The 16,525-nt window shown below is 47.3% G+C and overlaps 1 protein-coding gene across 4 annotated transcripts in view; it reads left to right on the forward strand.

Moving 5' to 3' along the window:
* Nucleotides 1-200: 200 nt before the first annotated feature.
* Nucleotides 201-16,525, forward strand: part of LOC143376661 (insulin-like receptor) — a 31,901-nt gene continuing 15,576 nt past the window's right edge. The window contains exons 1-2 of one of the 4 annotated variants that reach the window (XM_076827229.1): nucleotides 201-865; nucleotides 2,762-2,896. The gene's annotated coding sequence lies outside the window, so the exon portion shown is untranslated. The remainder of the gene's footprint in view (nucleotides 866-2,761; nucleotides 2,897-16,525) is intronic. The other 3 variants (XM_076827230.1, XM_076827228.1, XM_076827231.1) reach the window with 3 other exon arrangements.

Raw genomic sequence — 16,525 nt, forward strand, 5'->3', positions numbered from 1 at the left:
GGGACAATGCTATGGTTAGTATCCGGCTACCTGCGTTGTTGACCACTTTGTCGGTCTTAACCACTCGTAAACATATCCCGGGGACAGCTGTGGAGGGGTTAAAGCGCCCACGTAACGAGGTACATATATTGGGCTGGAAGGGAGGGGCTTTAAGTTCGGGCTGATACGGTCCTGGCCTTAGTTAAGAGGCTCGCACGGACGGCGGCGCGTACGTCGGATTCCTGTCCCCCTATACGAGACCTGGTTCACGTTTCCCCGCGGAGCGCTTCGGCGTTCGTGACCCGTGGCCAAGCAGGCGCCCGCGATAGTGTTCCCGATCAGTATACCAGCTGACTCGTTCGTCAGTATGTCGGTGCGCGTTTCCTTAAAGCGTTCGTCGCGTCTTTGAAAGAGTCACGCTCTTCTGTGGTGCATCGATACACGGGAGCATCAGGGTCCCTGGGTGCCGTCCTTACATCCTATTACGAGGGACGGCCAGGAGTCGCGGGGCCGCGAGTCGAGCCACACGCGCGCTACGAGACGAAATGCGTCGTGCTATGCGGTGGAATGTGCCGTGGCGGTGAGAGCCGTTGTGTTTTCAAAGGACACGCTTACCCACGTGGAACGCGGTGCGCCAGTATTCTTGGTGGCCGTCCAGTCGAGCGAACAAGTAAGCAGGCGGCCGGTTAAAGGGGTTAAGAGAGACGGAATTTGCGTGTCTGGTGCGCGGCGCGGGCCGGAGACGAAAGGGGATACCCGAGCGCGGCGACGTACAGTGCGGAGAGACACGGAGGGAGGGAGAGAGAAGGACAGACGGGAAGGAACCGTGCCGAGGGAGACGGAGCTAAAATGGGGCTAGAGGGACAGACAGGCGAGAAGTGAGAGGGTAAAAGATAGAGAATAAAGACGCCGTGGGACACGCCAGAGTGGACCTCTGGTCGGTTCTGATCGGCGAAAACACACGTGGGGAACGACGCGGGAGAGGCTTTCTCTTCCCTCTTCGTCCACCCTTGTTAACAAACATCCCTTCGACCTCCGATGTAGCATGGGCGGGCTCTACTTTGGTGAAATCCCCCTGTATCTCGACGATCGATCGTTCACCGACGGACAAAGGTGCCACGGGGAACGTCTGGGAAACGTTCCGGCATCCTGTCGCGCGACCCAGACGCGTAGAACGGTAAACGGTGCCGCTGATGCGCGCACATAGGGGAACGAACGCGGACGGTGTACAGATTTCGTGGCGTTTCATATGGCGGCGCGGTAGAGCGTGCTGGCTCTCGCCACCTCGTGCTTTATCTCGTCCACCGCGGGGCCTGCTCCTCTGCCGCGGCCGGAAAAGAAACGGGCCGAGGTCGGGGCCGAAGTCCTTCGGCGCAAAAACTCATCGCTCTGCAGCCCGGCCAACGACGCAATAAACAAACGCTGTGTGGCAGGTAACATGTCTGACGCGATGTTTTTACCCTCTCGTTGCCTCTGGCGCGTGACGTAATCCATTCAAGCGCTTGCTACGCAATACGGGACGCGGGTAGTGCTCTCTCTGTTTTCCTCTCTCCACTTGCACGCTACCTATCTCTCTCCTCCGTTCCCTAGCCCAATTCCCAGTCATCCTCCTCGCTCCTTCACCTTGCCCGATCAACCCCATCCACCTCTCAGTCTATCGATAATGGCGACCACGGGAAAGAAAAGGAAAACGTCCTGCGTCGCCATCCTCGTACTTTGCACGATAATAGTTCCTCCCCCTGGTCGGTTCCTCGCCGCTCTCGCGACACCGTCCGCCTTTTGCTCCCCCAGCACGTGTCTATGTTTTCCTGCATTGTTTTCGGGGGTAACATCTTCGCGACGCGTCGCAGGGGTGAATTGCGCAGGGTGGTTGCTCGATATCGCACGGGATTTCGCGTCCTATCGCCCTCTTTCAACGCACCGGGATCACGCGTCGGTGGAATTTTCGTCTCGCACCTCTGACGGATCGGTCGCGCTCGCGCCATCGATCGTTTCGGTTTAACAGATTCGATAATTGACGAAGGGGAGCTACGTTCTAGCCCCACGTGACAGTCGTCACGTAACTAACGCCAAAGGCAAAGCCGATACGCTACATCGACCATTGCAGTCATACGACGCCAAATTCCCATTCTCGAGCGCGCGTATCTGCTTCGGCACCTGTGCGGAAGCGAAGCGACGATAAACGCGCCAAAGAGCCCAGGCGATTTTACCCTGTAGCCCGGACGATTTCGTAGTGACGCGCGTATCAACAACCTGTTTGAAGGTGGGATAAGGAAAGAAGCGGGGCGCGTGGTCCGCTCATACGCGGGATGAGGTCTCGGCGGCGATTTAACCTTCGGGGAAGCAGTTTGTTTTTTCGCGATGCCGACGAGATACTGCGCGTTAGATGCGAGGGCCCGTGGAGTCATCGTCGCCGCGTACACCGTCCGCGCGCGCGCGCGCGCGCTCGCCTTTGTCCTAAAGAAATGCCACCGGCCGGCCGCGTTTAACGGAAAAATCGACGGGATTTCGGGCGCCTCCGGATCACGGGAGGCCTCGTAGATCGTTCCCTGCGTATGTGTTGTGAAACCACGCAGACCCGAAGCCTTGAAATAGTTCCGGCTAACCGACCGGAGAGAAAAAAAAAGGGGAATTAGTGTGCTGCGTGTTTTGTAATCGCCGCGGCGTGTGGTACGACCACGTCGATCGACGTAACGTCGTGCCGTGTGTCTCCCAGGCCCCTATATCCCCTCCACCCTTTTTAACGTGCGTTTCGTCTTCATGCTTGTTTCATTTGACGCAGTGATTTTGAACTATCGGCATGCCGAGTAATGCGGGATACGGCGGTGGTGCTCCCAGTAGTGATTGTGTTATCAACGTGTCGTCATCGCGGCTCGAATCCACATCGCGGCCAAGAATGCGTGTATCTACGCGACACGTAAGTATATTTGCGCGCCAATGTTTCGTTCGAGCACGTTCCAACACCGATTCATCTACGTTCCACGTCTACGTGATTGCGTGCGCGACTCGTCATTCCACGTGCCCTTCCCTCCCACGCATCGCTGTAGAATTCTTTGCATCGACAGATGGGCTCGTTGGTAGAACAGTATGCTAGTTTGCAGCGACGTAGAGTAATAACGAACTATCAAGGGACGCTGACTACTTTCGTGCACTCGCCTAGCATCGAAACCAGCAAACTTTCAAATAACTGTTCTATGATTACAATTTGATACGAGTAGTAATGCGAAGTGGCATTATTCGATCCTATTATTGCGTTTAACGTGGAAGATTTCGGGGAAACTTCTATTCCAGAGGAGAACTGGAATTACTAACGATACTTTCGTAATCTTATGAAAACTAATCGCGGCTATTGCGTTTGTTTTTGTTGACTTCGCTCGGAGGCTATTGTCTGGTTGGCCACGCGAGCAGATATATATGTACATATCACGTGCTCGGAAGGAAGCGTTCGCTATAGGCTTTGTAACCTTTCTTCCACGTATCGCTGTTTTAATAATTGTTTCGTCTATCGCGCGCCGACGCAATTTTTGCACGCGTGGGAGAGGCTCGCGCACAGGCGGCCGACTATCTGCACGTGCGTGACTACACTGTGGCATGACGCTTCGTCATACGCGCCTATTCCCCTCCGCCCCTCGGCCGCGCGGAGAAAAGGACGTCCTCTCCCACGGGAAATAGAGATAGAGAGTATCTGCTCGGGGCTCGAACCTACGAACTGCGTGCGCGGGAATTAATGAATCGTCGAGGTGAATATCGCGCGATACAATTAACACGGATAATTGCGCGTATCGGCGGGGTACAAGTCGTTGAATGAAAAGGAGGAGATACAAGCGCCGGTGCAGCGAGTACGATCGATACCGCTAAATCAGCGCGGCTTAAATTAATTATTCTTGTATCACGAGTGAATTACCGAGGATTGCAGCCAAGCCGAATGTCACGAGCGCTCTCGAAACCGTTGTAATAATCGCGCCAATTGCGTGCAGTCCGTTGAATCGATGCTGGGAAACCTTAACCTCTTCTACGAACAATTCGCGACTCGAGAGGAGAATTTAGTTCTACGGAGGAGAAGAAAGAGGTACGTTACCGTTGGAAGGAATTCTCGTCGATAATCCGTTGGATTCCGATTCCTGTGCGATTGTTCGGAAAATGGCGGATCGGTGACTGGATCGCGGCGAAATTTCGGTCAGCGGAATCGTAGAAAGGACAGGGTTACGTAACCGGTAGATAAAACGAGATGACTCGCCTGTTTGGCAAACGTGTCGACGTTCTCGTTCGGGGGCAAGCTTTCCATTCTTTCAGCCTGTAAACACGAAAACCGCGCGCAACCATACAGTCGGCGGTGGCATCCACTCTCCTTCCGCACGCACACAATCGACCCTGCGGTCGCGAGCTTAGAAGCGATCGCTCGTCGTTTAAAAATACGAACTCGGGACCACCGGAGGAGAGAGACACGCGAGTCGAGAGCATAGAGGGGCGATAGCGATTGGGACAACACTCGGGCTCGACGCGAAACGGAAGTACTAAAGGGAATTTAGGAGTGAAGTTCCTAATCCACTTCCGGCACTGTTTCGAGCTGCTGATCCCGCTCGGTATCGCAAGGTGGCGGGCCCGTAGGGCGCTATTTCGACTCTGTCGGTAAAACGATCGGGATTTCGACTGGAAGCGGAGACAACGCAGCGAGGAGTTGGTTGTTTCTTTTTTGCTGGTTGGAATAAGTGTGACAGATTGCCTGGGCGACATTGTCTCGCGTAAACGGATGGGGTAACGGACATCCATTGCGATATGTTGTTGTGCTCGCAGCAGGATGCAGTTCCCTTTGGACCCAGCTCAGTTTTGTGGAGTGGGTTGCTTCTTCCATTTGAAAGATTACCGACGGTAGACAACGTATCGAGGCGAGAATTGCACGGGAAAAGGTTAAACAGAATTCTAACGGAAATAACTAAGCGAACTCAAAATCGAGAATGGAATGCGAATAGGTGTGCTGATAAGCCTCGAGAACGAAAATACCGCGGTAGATTTATTAATCGCGCGGCGCAACCTCGTTGGTCGCTGAAAAAAGGTGAAATTCCTCCACGGCTTACACTCGATATTCCTGAACTCAAGGTTTCGGTGGACGAGTCACGTTCGAGGACGGGAAAAACCACGTGGTCGATTACTCGCCTAGCTGTGACCGATTAGCCCCGTTATGCATTCGCAACAAATCGCCGGCGACCAGGTCGCCGACGACCACGAGGTACACGGGGACGTATGAGTTTGTACGCACTTGGTCGCGGTAAGCAACAAAGGTGTCTGGTCTCTCGGCGACTAAGTTGCTGGCAACTTGTCGCAAGTGCGTAACGGGGCTTAGGGCCTATGCACACGGCGACTTTTTGCAGCGACTCAATACACTCGCAGAGGCCGCGATGCTAGTGCGATGCAGTCGCTGCCGTGTTTATCTTTGCACACTTGCGTAGCACAGTCGGGTTGCAACAGCGATACAAATGCGACGCAGTGTTCGGAACGATGGAGCTGCAGAGATGGAGGGGGAAACACCTACAGGAGCGGTGGTAATGTGGCGCGTGACTGACGCAGGCGCAGTTCGTGCACACATTCCCACAGCTCCTGTAGGTGTTTCCCCCTCCATCGGTGCAGCCGAATCCCTCCGAATTCAGCCGAACACTGAGTGAACGCTCTAGTCGCGCGTTTGCATCGATACAATCGCTGGAAATTGTTTCAGTTGTCCTTCTGCAGCGATGCAGTTGCACGTTTCGCGAGCGCGCGACTGTATCGCTGCAAAAAGTGGCCATGTGCGTAGGCCCTTAGAGTCGCTACGGGATAGCCGCCAACTCGATTCGCATTGCTCTAAATCTCAGTGCGTAACGTGGCTTAAAGGCGGATTCAGGAGGCTTTATTGGAGGAGGCGAAATATGTAAAAGTAGCTAAGTACATTTTTGAACCCTCTTTTACAAGATTTAAAATTTGCTTGTAACTTATATTTGAATATCTCTATTTGATACTATAACTTTAATAATTAAATTCACATTAATTATTTAAACAGAATAATACACAATGTCATAATATTTTTCTATTTTACTACTCTTGGAGAGGGGGGGGGGCAACCGCCCCCTCTGGATCCGCCCTTGCTTACAATTAGTACAGCTTACCATACGGCTTTATCACGATGATAGCAGTAACTTGTATTGGAGAAAACCTGATACCGTGCGGCATAGATATCAAGCTTTCCTCGAACCATCGCTGCATATACAGGGTGATCCATCTGTGTATCGGAAAGTACATTGGAGTTGGAGCTATTAAAAGTATGTACTTTCTATAAACATCGTTGAAGGTACGGGGAATACTTTACAGCCGCTTACAGTTTTGTCCACAATAGAAGCTGCGTACAGGGTGTCTCAAGGTGTTGGCTCGTGGGAAACGTTGTAGCAGTGTATTCGAGAGTTGGAAAGACACAAAGGGAGAAGATTGCTGAAGTAACAATGGACTGAGGGTATTATTAGAATATAGAACGATCTATAATTCCGAAATAAGGTCACGCCCAGGTGCATGTGCCTGCGTGTTCCCTTCGTTGACTTCTGGTCCCCGATCCCGTGTCTGCGATACTTTCCACGTACAAGGAAACGCCCACCGAATATTTTTCCAACCCGGCCACCCAGATCCCGCGTAACAGTCCACGAATTCCCCGAAAGCCTGAATGGAATCGGTATTTACGGGTTGAAAGCTCCGCGAGCCACGTGCATCCTGCCTCTCGAGCGGAACACGCTGGGCCAGCTGTTGCGCCATGGAAAACCTGGCCAACGATAAACACGTTTTGTTTTTCAGCCGGTTTGCGTAATGCGAGCGGTATGTTGTTACGCGTCAATTACCCGGGGCAGCGAACGAGAGGTACGCGTTCTATGGAAACAAAGTGAGCGACCTTCAAGTACCCTTGGTACGTTCAGCAGCCATTCAGCTCCCCACGCAGAATTTTCATTCCCTCAAACCTGAACGATCTACCGACGTTGTCGCGAGTTCCCACCGAGGCTACCAAGCTACCAGCACGCTTACTAACAATGCCGCGGGCTTCTGATCGTGTACCCTGCCCCGAGGCACAGAGACGGACGGCCATCTCTATAAAAGCGATACATCGCTCGCAGAAATTAGCGGGTAATGCTTCGCATGAATATGTAAATATTCAGCTCCTCGAACGCTGCAAGAGCAGGTAGATTAATTAAGCATGCAGTCCAGAGTAAAGATAGGTACTCGACAAAAATATCGGGTCGGTTAGTGTCGGGAGTGGTTTGCCCCCATCGAGCCCTTGTTAACCCTTGCGCGGATAGTTTGACACGCGTTAGATGCAGGATCCATTTTACCCCTAATTATGTTAAACGATTTTCTTAAAAATGTAGTAAAAACTAAATTAAATGCACTAGAAGCTAGAAAATAATTATTTTCTTGTACTTCAATTTTGATGGTGTTAATATCACTTTAAATAAAATCGTGGGGCACGATATTTCATAACAGGATATTAATCACTTTGATACTTGAACTTCTGGTTGCACATGGTGCCCCAGGATTTTATTTAAAGTGAATTATTTAAAATGATATTAACACCATTAAAATTGTAGTGCAAGAAAAGAATTCTTTTTTAGTTTTTAGTGTATTTTTATTTAGTTTTTAGTGCATTTTTTAATAAAATCGTTTAACATACATTTTTTTATATATATTGTTTATTGTATAAAATTAACTTCCCATTCTGTTATCATCTAGCATTCTAAATAATAGTAATAATAATGAAATTATCATCCTTTCGAAAAGTAATACTAGTAACAAAAGGAGCACGTGCAGTTTAATATTTGCGATCAGCTTGTTCATGCGAGGATTAGCCCCGTTACGCACTTGCGACAAGTTGCCGGCAACTTGGTCGACAAGAGACCAGAAAAAAACTTTGTTGCTCGCCGCCACCAAGTGCGTACGAACTCGTATATCTCCGTGTACCCCGCGGTCGTCGGCGACCTGGTCGCCGGCAACTTGTCACAAGTGCGTAACGTGGCTTAAGCACTTATCCTGTGCAAGGAGCGCCGCAGCTTCTCGGCTCCATAAATAGATCGATGCCTCCGAGGCGTTTTGTCTCTTTGAGCAGGCATGACGAGGCCAGTCGTGATCCCCTGACACACATTACCTCGAAATGACGCAAAAGCGACGCGTGGGACGTCGGCCGCCGCGGCGCTTCCAGGATCCGTTTTCTCACAGTGGTTCCGGTGGTGGTCGATGGCTCATTTGCTGCGTTCAGCCGAGAAAACCGGGAGTCAACGGTTGCGAGGTGACCAGTGATCAGTATCTGCTTAACGACATTGTGTATATCTGGCGGGAATACAAAAAAAAATGGAACCAGTATTATTAATTGGCCTGGATAGTGGGTTGGATTTCAATTTAATCACAATATTAGTAGATCAATTGCCAGAACCTACAAATAATGATTTACCAATAACAGAACGCGGCGTTAGATCTAGAAATGCAAATTATTTGCAAAAATTGCGTTAGAACTGATCCCTGGTCCCAGAATTCAGTAAAATGTAATCTAATTACAAACTACGATTAAACTGTAATTGTGTAATTGATTACACATTATTTTCTGCAATTGCTAATTTAGGTAGTTGTTAAAAATTTATTAATAATGAACAACCAACTCAAATTAATATCAATCATCGTAATAATTTCTAGATTCATCATAACTTGAAGATATATTAAATTTCATAAACAATAGCATCTACAAATACAATAATTTAACAAAATATTCACCTATACACTAAAATACAAGTCACAAGAAAAGCTAATTTTAATCTATGCTCTAACATTCACATCATTCATATAGATACATATACATTAACTTCTAAATCTTTAAACTTGCAATTTAATATTTTTTTTAAACTATAGAAATCTACTAGTTCTAGAAAAACCAATTCCATGATTTTTCAAAAATCAAACCCAGACCATTTGGCTTTGTCAACTATCTACACGAACGATTACAGAAAGTAACGTGTAATCAATTACGCAATCACAGTTTAATCGTAACTTGTAATTAGATTACAATTTGCCCAACTCTGCCTGATCCCAAATGTGTACCGCAGTTTATTTTCGGTACAAAAAATGGCGATCGGTCACTAACTAAACATGTTGAGTAGGTGGTAAGTGAGTGTTAGGAGTAAAATCTAGGGAAATCACTGACCGGTTACTCACCGGTTACTCACCAGTTACTCACCGGTTGTGACAGCTGAATCCACTGCCGTTCCTGAAGCCTGAAAATAGATCCCCCGATCGTTCTAGCAGGCTGTCGGGTCCCGTCGTCGCGGGCCACGACTCCGTGTGCCACGGGGAGGATCGCCGTGCTCGAGACGGACCCACAGGGGCGAGCAATTCCTCCAGGATCATTAACTGCCCTCCCATTGTGCGCTGATTCATGATTCGCGTCACTGTATACCGGTTATGTATGTAGATACGCACACTCGAAATCTTCTGCGCGGGACCACGTCCGGTGCCGGGCATTACTTCAGTTACTCCTGCGGCGGCGCCCGGACGTCGTGTGAAAGTATCGTTTTTATAGTGGCTCCGATATCTTGCTTGACAAGCAACAGTGAAAGTTCATGAAGCCGGGCGTTAGGCACGGGAACGGTAACTTTGAGTTATCGCTTGCTCCCTGATAAGGCAGCTGCGACTTTAGGACCGCGGCACTTTGACTGATAAAAGGAACGACGGAGGGTAAGATTGCACCTATGACGTGGGAGCTGGACTCGCTTGAACTCGTTTTACCAAGCGAGCCACGGGGAAAGGTGCGCGACTAATTGCAAACTCGAGGCTTGCAGCAAGGGGTAAACGTTGACCAGGTGAATTATGGCGAATCGATTGCCGCCACGCGCGTTTAAGGGGCACGAGTGGGTCGTGCCTCGTTAAAGTTCGCCGTTCGTTCCGCCTCGGCCCTTCACGGAATAACGAATTAAGGCACGTGACGCAAGCGATCGAGACGCCCGGCTCTGACGCAACGATGCAATTTTTGGCTCGTCAATTTGTTCGGAGCGTTCGAGAGGCGGCCGCGGCAGCGCAAATCAGATTTCCCTGTCATCGTTTGTTAACGCCGCGCACCCGCCTTGTTTACGCTGGCGGAAATATAATTTATGCTCCTCGGCTTGGAGCTTGCGAGATGATGGCCGTGTCCCCGTTTTCCAACGTTGCTTCGCGCTGCTTCTCACCCCCCCCCCCCCTCGAGGAATTCGAAAGCAGGACTTGGAGTACTCGATAAAGAAGAGCACATGCTCGGTTCGTAAGAGCAACGGTGCCTCTCGCGCGGGTACCGTTCCAAAGGACGCGAACGGACAACCTGCTCGCGGAGTTGTTATCGCGTGATTTCGCGCTTTCATGTCGATAGCCGAGTATCTAGCGCAAGATCGCGGCAGGCGGTGATTACGAGCAAACTAATTATATCATTACGGAGGCTACCATTTCTGTTAGCACGAGGCAGCAGTTGGCCAGCGCTCGTTCCGTGGACACGCTGTGGCGCCTTTTTGTTATTCCAAGCGGAAAGCTGCCCTTGGCGCCGCGCGCCAGATCCGCCGTAGAATGTTGTGTACAAATTCGCAAATAGCTCTAACAGACATTCTACCTTAGGACGAGTTCGCTCAACTGTACTTAATGGTATCGTCACTCCTGAAGGTCAATGATTGCTGGACAGTTAGGCACGCGGAAACGGGGGTGAAGAATGGGGAGGGCGTTTTATTCAGACGTCTATGGCGGAGGACAAGATTGCACGTCGAAGGAGCTGATCGTAGAACTGTTTCGGCACGGAGTTATAACGTCATGCCTATCTAATTATGCTGCGCTGAAACGTTTGGGTGAGCTAGCTGTTGACGCGTTCCTTCGAACGTTTCGTCAGATACGCAGATGGGGGGTGGCCACTGTCGTTACCCTAGCCAGTGACTTTTCAGCGACAGTGCAGAGCTGTTGAATGCCCGCGAACTCCGTGGGACCGTAAATTAAGGGTAAAGGGGGAAACAGGGAATGTTACAAAATAGTTTAATAGGTTAGTTCAGGGATGAGACACCCGCGGCCCGCATTTGGCCCGCCAGCTGTTGACCTGCGGCCCGCCTGAACATTTCAACTGTAAAAGATATTGGAATGAATTTTGTGCTAAAATATAGGATAGAGTTATCTCTTTCTAATGTTGTATAATTATAATTTGCGTGTGAGCAACTATTATTGAGAATGAAAATTTTAAAAAGTGCTCGTTTATGAGAAACAGAAACAAGTATCTCATTAAGTAAATTTCAATAGTTATTTAATTTTATTTAATTAGAAAAATATACGTACACATACCTGTTTATATTATAATATGTAGGTATTACTGTGTATATACTACTCATAAACTGTAAATTAAATTTAAAAAAAAACGTTTTATTGTAAATCAATATCAGAAATAACAAATTCATTTCATAATGCTGAGAATATTTATCAAAAACACAAGAAAACTTTAACTAATTAGTCATTCCTGTCTAATTTACACAAAACTTGTATAAACATAAATACAGATATTAAATATAATTGATAAATTTATTTATTTAATACAAAATGTGTTCAAAGCGAAACATTACTTTTTTGTTTTAAAATAGTTTTTTAATTTATTTCATTTTGTTTTTGTGACAAAATCTGTAGCTGTAGAAAAATTTCTTTCGTTTTGAGTGGGTAGTGGCTTGATCGTACGTAGCACATCCAAAAATTATGCTAAATTGTGTGTCCTTCCAGTGGACTGAAAAATATGAAATTTCTTTGTCAAAGTCCGGAATTTATCTTCCTCTTGGTTGATACTAAATTCTTGGAGGCTCTTCGTGATTGCTAACTCTAACTTCATTGGTGTTTGGAGTACGAATTTTCGGCGCGAAGTACGAACGGATTTTTGAGGAATGTGGTTTTATTTCGCCACGGCGGACGTCGCAGGACCGCGGGAGCAACATTTTAAACGCGTCGGATGTGTGGAAAGGAGTCCACATAAATTAATTCGCTACGTGTGTGGACTTCGATAAATGTGGCAGTACAACTTCCACAATGTAGGGACGGGATACAAAACGGTAGAATGAATATTTATCACCGTCCGTTCTTAGCCAGCACGCACGAAAGCGAGGATAACTGTTCACAGAATCTCACAGAAATCGAGGTAGCAACGTAACAGCTTGACATTTACAAAACGAACTATGCAGAGTTTTTTTTTTTATCCACTAAACGCAGATTCCTGTGCAAAACTTTCGTCTAGAAATATTTCTCGACCCCTGAGTTTTGGCTCCTTCCGATTTCAATATTTGCACGATCCTGAGTGTTTTTGAACAGAAAGCAGAACCGATCAAATCCCCATCGTCTTCATCTTACAGATTCGTTTATAAAACCGACGATCACACCACCGTTGATAGTCTGTGGGAGCAGTTGCTGCGCAAGGGAGTATGAAATTTTCAGATTGCTATCTGCGAACCGTTGATTAGTAAGTAACACGTTATGCTAGGTAAAACAAAGTAGCAAACGGTTAGCCAGGATGAGTCTGATAACGAACGGTGCCTTCCACTTGAAACTCATAATACTTACCTGTGGCGAAATATGGTCGCGACGAACGACACACTTTTTTGTAAGACCGGGCACACGGTGGACGGGTGCTGGCGTGTTATCACGATCCATTAATTACCTTGCAACACTGTGAGAAAAATCGATCGGTGCCCGCTGAGTTCTCTCGCCTATCTCGTGAAAGAATCGATAGTGTTTGGCGAGTGGAGTAAAACTGGAATCCGTTTCCTACTTTGCACGGAACATTTTCATACATCCGCTGTTTTACATATACAGCGGACATTATAGCAGCGACATTTTATCGTTATATCAAATAAACGATATTCCTATGGAAAACTTCAAAGGGTAAAAACATTACGCCAAGCACATATGGGCATGCAAAGTAGGAAACGGGCTCCAGTTTTACTCCACTCCCCGACAACTATCGATTCTTTCACGAGGTACACAGAAACGCAGTGGGCGTCGATCGATTTTTCTCACAATGTTGCGAGTTAATTAATGGCCCGTGATAACACAACACCACCCGTCCACCGTGTGTGCCCGGTGTTACGAAAAAGTGTGTCGTTCGCCGCGACCATATTTCGCCACAAGTACCTTGGGTTTTAAGTAGAAGACGCCGTTCGTTATCAGACTTATCCTGGCTAATGGTTTGCTACTTTCCTTTACCAAGCCTAACGCGATACTCGCCAGCGATTGGGGATCTCAGATAATTTTTAGTATCATAAATTACAAAGGTTCATCATCAACAGCAATGAACAGTCTTATCACGGGACAGAATTAAGTATAAATTCTACGCAAGTTTAACAACTACGGAAACAAACCATGCGCACCGCATTGCCGATCTATATGTATTACATGTCTAGTACTTTGTGTATAGTACAAGAAACACCGATTAAATTCATGCATTATCGAAGGTGTGCAGGTATCAAAACAACTGAATAAGTATGTACACGAAATCCTTCGCTACATACATAGCCTGGCGTAGGTCACAGCATCATTTTCCAAGCACGAGATATTAATGAAATAAGTTTCAGGTAAGGTCGGATTAGCCGGTTTACGAGTAAAAGATACGCGGCAAAATATACTTGGCGTAAAGACGCTCCCGCGTCTCTAGATGCGCGCGCTTTGATATTGCTAATTCTAAAAATTGTAGATTATTTCGCCTCGATATTGTGAAAGCGAGATAGAGGCCTGGTTCCCAGGGCTTTTCCTCGGGGAAACGAGACTTGGACCCGTTCCGTTGGAAGTAAGCTAAGCTGTCCACGTCGCGTGTCATCCCGAATTCCTCGACGGAGCGGGCGATAAGAAACGAGGGGCCAGGCACGAGCCAATCTGCCCCGCTTATCAGCTCGTTATTATCAGTGTCGCGTCCAGTTATGAATGGGCGGAATTGTGCCAGATATCCGTAGAAATTAATCGCCTGCATGTCTCTCTGGTCCTCGCGCATCAATCCTCGGCGTTTCTCTGCTCGATCAAATCCTTCCCTCTGTTCCCATCGCCCCAAATCCGCGGTAACGGCAGCGCGACATAAAAGTGGTGGGACAGGCGTCTGAACTGCCCTGCGATTGATCTCCTTGCAACTGCAACCCAGCGCTGGGTGAATGGCGGATAATGTAACGGTGGATTGGAAATTACTCGAATGAAAGGTTCGTTCCTCCAATTAACCGACTCCCTCTTCCCATCGAAATTCGCCGAGTGCTCATTGATTGTCGATTGTCTGTTTACGGTGGCGAAAATAAAGTGGGCGCGCGCACGTCGCTCGCTAACAAACCCATCGCGAAGTAATGCACTCCCCTCCCCCCGCTCGTTGATCGAGTTCATTTAACGGTGGTCGGCTAAACGCAGGAAATCAAACGGATATCGGTGCGGTTCGACCTCTCGATACGTTTCCCCGTGGCTCGCGGCAGCCGGCGGCGCGTTATAATTTCCGGCTCCGCCACTGTCATCTCGGCGAACGGAGTAAATCCGTTTTTATTACTGGTGGCGGTGTTCTCCTCCCCGGGACCCCCGGCCGTTTCATTTTCTTTCACGGCTCGTCACGCGAAATTTATTGGGCGAGCACGAAAGTCTCTCGCTGGCCGCACCGCCACCGAGGATATTAAAACGGGAGGACGTGACGCGGGGGCGAGCCTTACGACTCGACGACGTGATTCGATTCGCCGCCGAAAAGCGCGGAGAAAGCGCGCAGCCCTGGGGAGATGGGGCCTGCAGGGGTTCCGAGTGGATAAGTTGCATTCTGGAGTGGTGGTATTTAATGAGAAGTCAATTCTAATTAGAAGAGTCTTGATTAGAAGAACTAGAGCCATGAGATATAGGTAGGGAAGAACGGGGGTAGTTTTGATACAGGGGTAGGTTGATATAGGCGAATTATTTTACAACCCGAATTAATTTGGCATCGCGTTGAGTCTTCTGAAGGTAAGGTAGTAACGTTTTGTTATTTTGTTTATATGCTCTACATTTTTTTTAAGGACGTGTTTGTACATAATGACTTCCTCTGGGGTAAGTTTGCTACGTTTTCTCTGGGGTATGTTGATACGGTGCATCAATTTTCCCCGACTACTTTTAATTGAATATTTTTATTTTATTTCTAAGAAAATTGTTGGAAATTATATAAAAAAAACAAATCGTGGCGAAATGTAGCAATATATTTTGGAAAAAGCGTGTGCCGCGATAGAAAAAGACTCGATATTAAGGCAAAGCGCGAAAATATACAATATTGACAAAATCAGTTTATTAAAATATATTAACAAAACGAAGAAGACGCCTCATGTTAAAGCGGGATATTCCAGGCATAACAAAGAAATAAAAATAGAAATGTTTTTCTATGTTTGTTAAAAAATCTGTTTGGTTTTCAGAATACGTTTTTGTTCATTTTTAGTTTACATTGTTGGAAAGATATCTAAGTTAAAATGATATTTTCAAATTTATTAGTTATTCATTAAACGGATATATCACAGATGCATCAACGTGCCTCAGAGCAGTACCAACTTGTCCCGCGATGGGGTAAATTGATACGTTTCCATTTTGTATGTATTAGCATATCTATTATTAAGTAATTAATTCAAACAAAAATGACAAATATTGAAATCTGGATAACGTATCAACTAGCCCCGGTCTCCTCTATCGTGGATTTCATCGAGTTATCCACTTACCTAATCGACAAGCGTTCGATCACCGACAAGCAAAAGGAACATAAGCTCCCTGAAACCCAGTTACTTTATCTCGCTTTATCTCTCCCAGAGATAATTTAATCAAGTACAGCCTGTGTTTGCAAGATATGCTATGCAGGTGGTTACTGATCCAAAGTGTGTAAGAATCGAATGTGAGCGCAAATAAATTCAGGTTTTAAAGCGGATGAAGTGGATGTCTGGCAGGAAACATTCCCCGCATATATCGGCGAGCTGAGCCGCAAGCTGAGGCGCAGAGAACTTGTTTCGTTGCCCATGGTGCAATATAATTACAGTTTCCATCGAAATATAAATGAACAGTGCCGCGGTTGCATCTAAGTATTTTGCGCTGCGCTGCGCCGGAGAACGGTCGGTTTTTAGGCAGCACGCACGACAGCGAGACAGCCGCGCTTTATCACATTTAAAACGGCCCACCGTTGCAGCAGAGGGCCACTGCCCAGGGCGGCGATTTTGGTAGAAAGAGAAAATTAAAATCAATAAAAAGGTCAAACTGTTTAACGAAGCGATAAAAAATAGGTAATACATTTCACTTTGTCTTGACACTGTTTCTTTTTAAGAATGCTCGTTTCTTTTATAAACAAAATACTTTTGTTATTCAACAGAGAACTCAACAAATTCCACTCACTGTCAAAAATTATATTTTAAAGTAATCATTCACGATTAAAGGGCGGCAGAAATGATTTTTGCCCAGAGCGGCGGAGATACTAGACCGGACCCTGCTTTGCAGTTCTTCTGTTGCCCAAAATTCAAAGAATTTCTATTGCATTCAATACTCTATCTACAGCTTCGGCGCT

The sequence above is a fragment of the Andrena cerasifolii genome, chromosome 14 (assembly GCF_050908995.1).
Source record: "Andrena cerasifolii isolate SP2316 chromosome 14, iyAndCera1_principal, whole genome shotgun sequence".
NCBI lineage: Eukaryota > Metazoa > Arthropoda > Insecta > Hymenoptera > Andrenidae > Andrena > Andrena cerasifolii.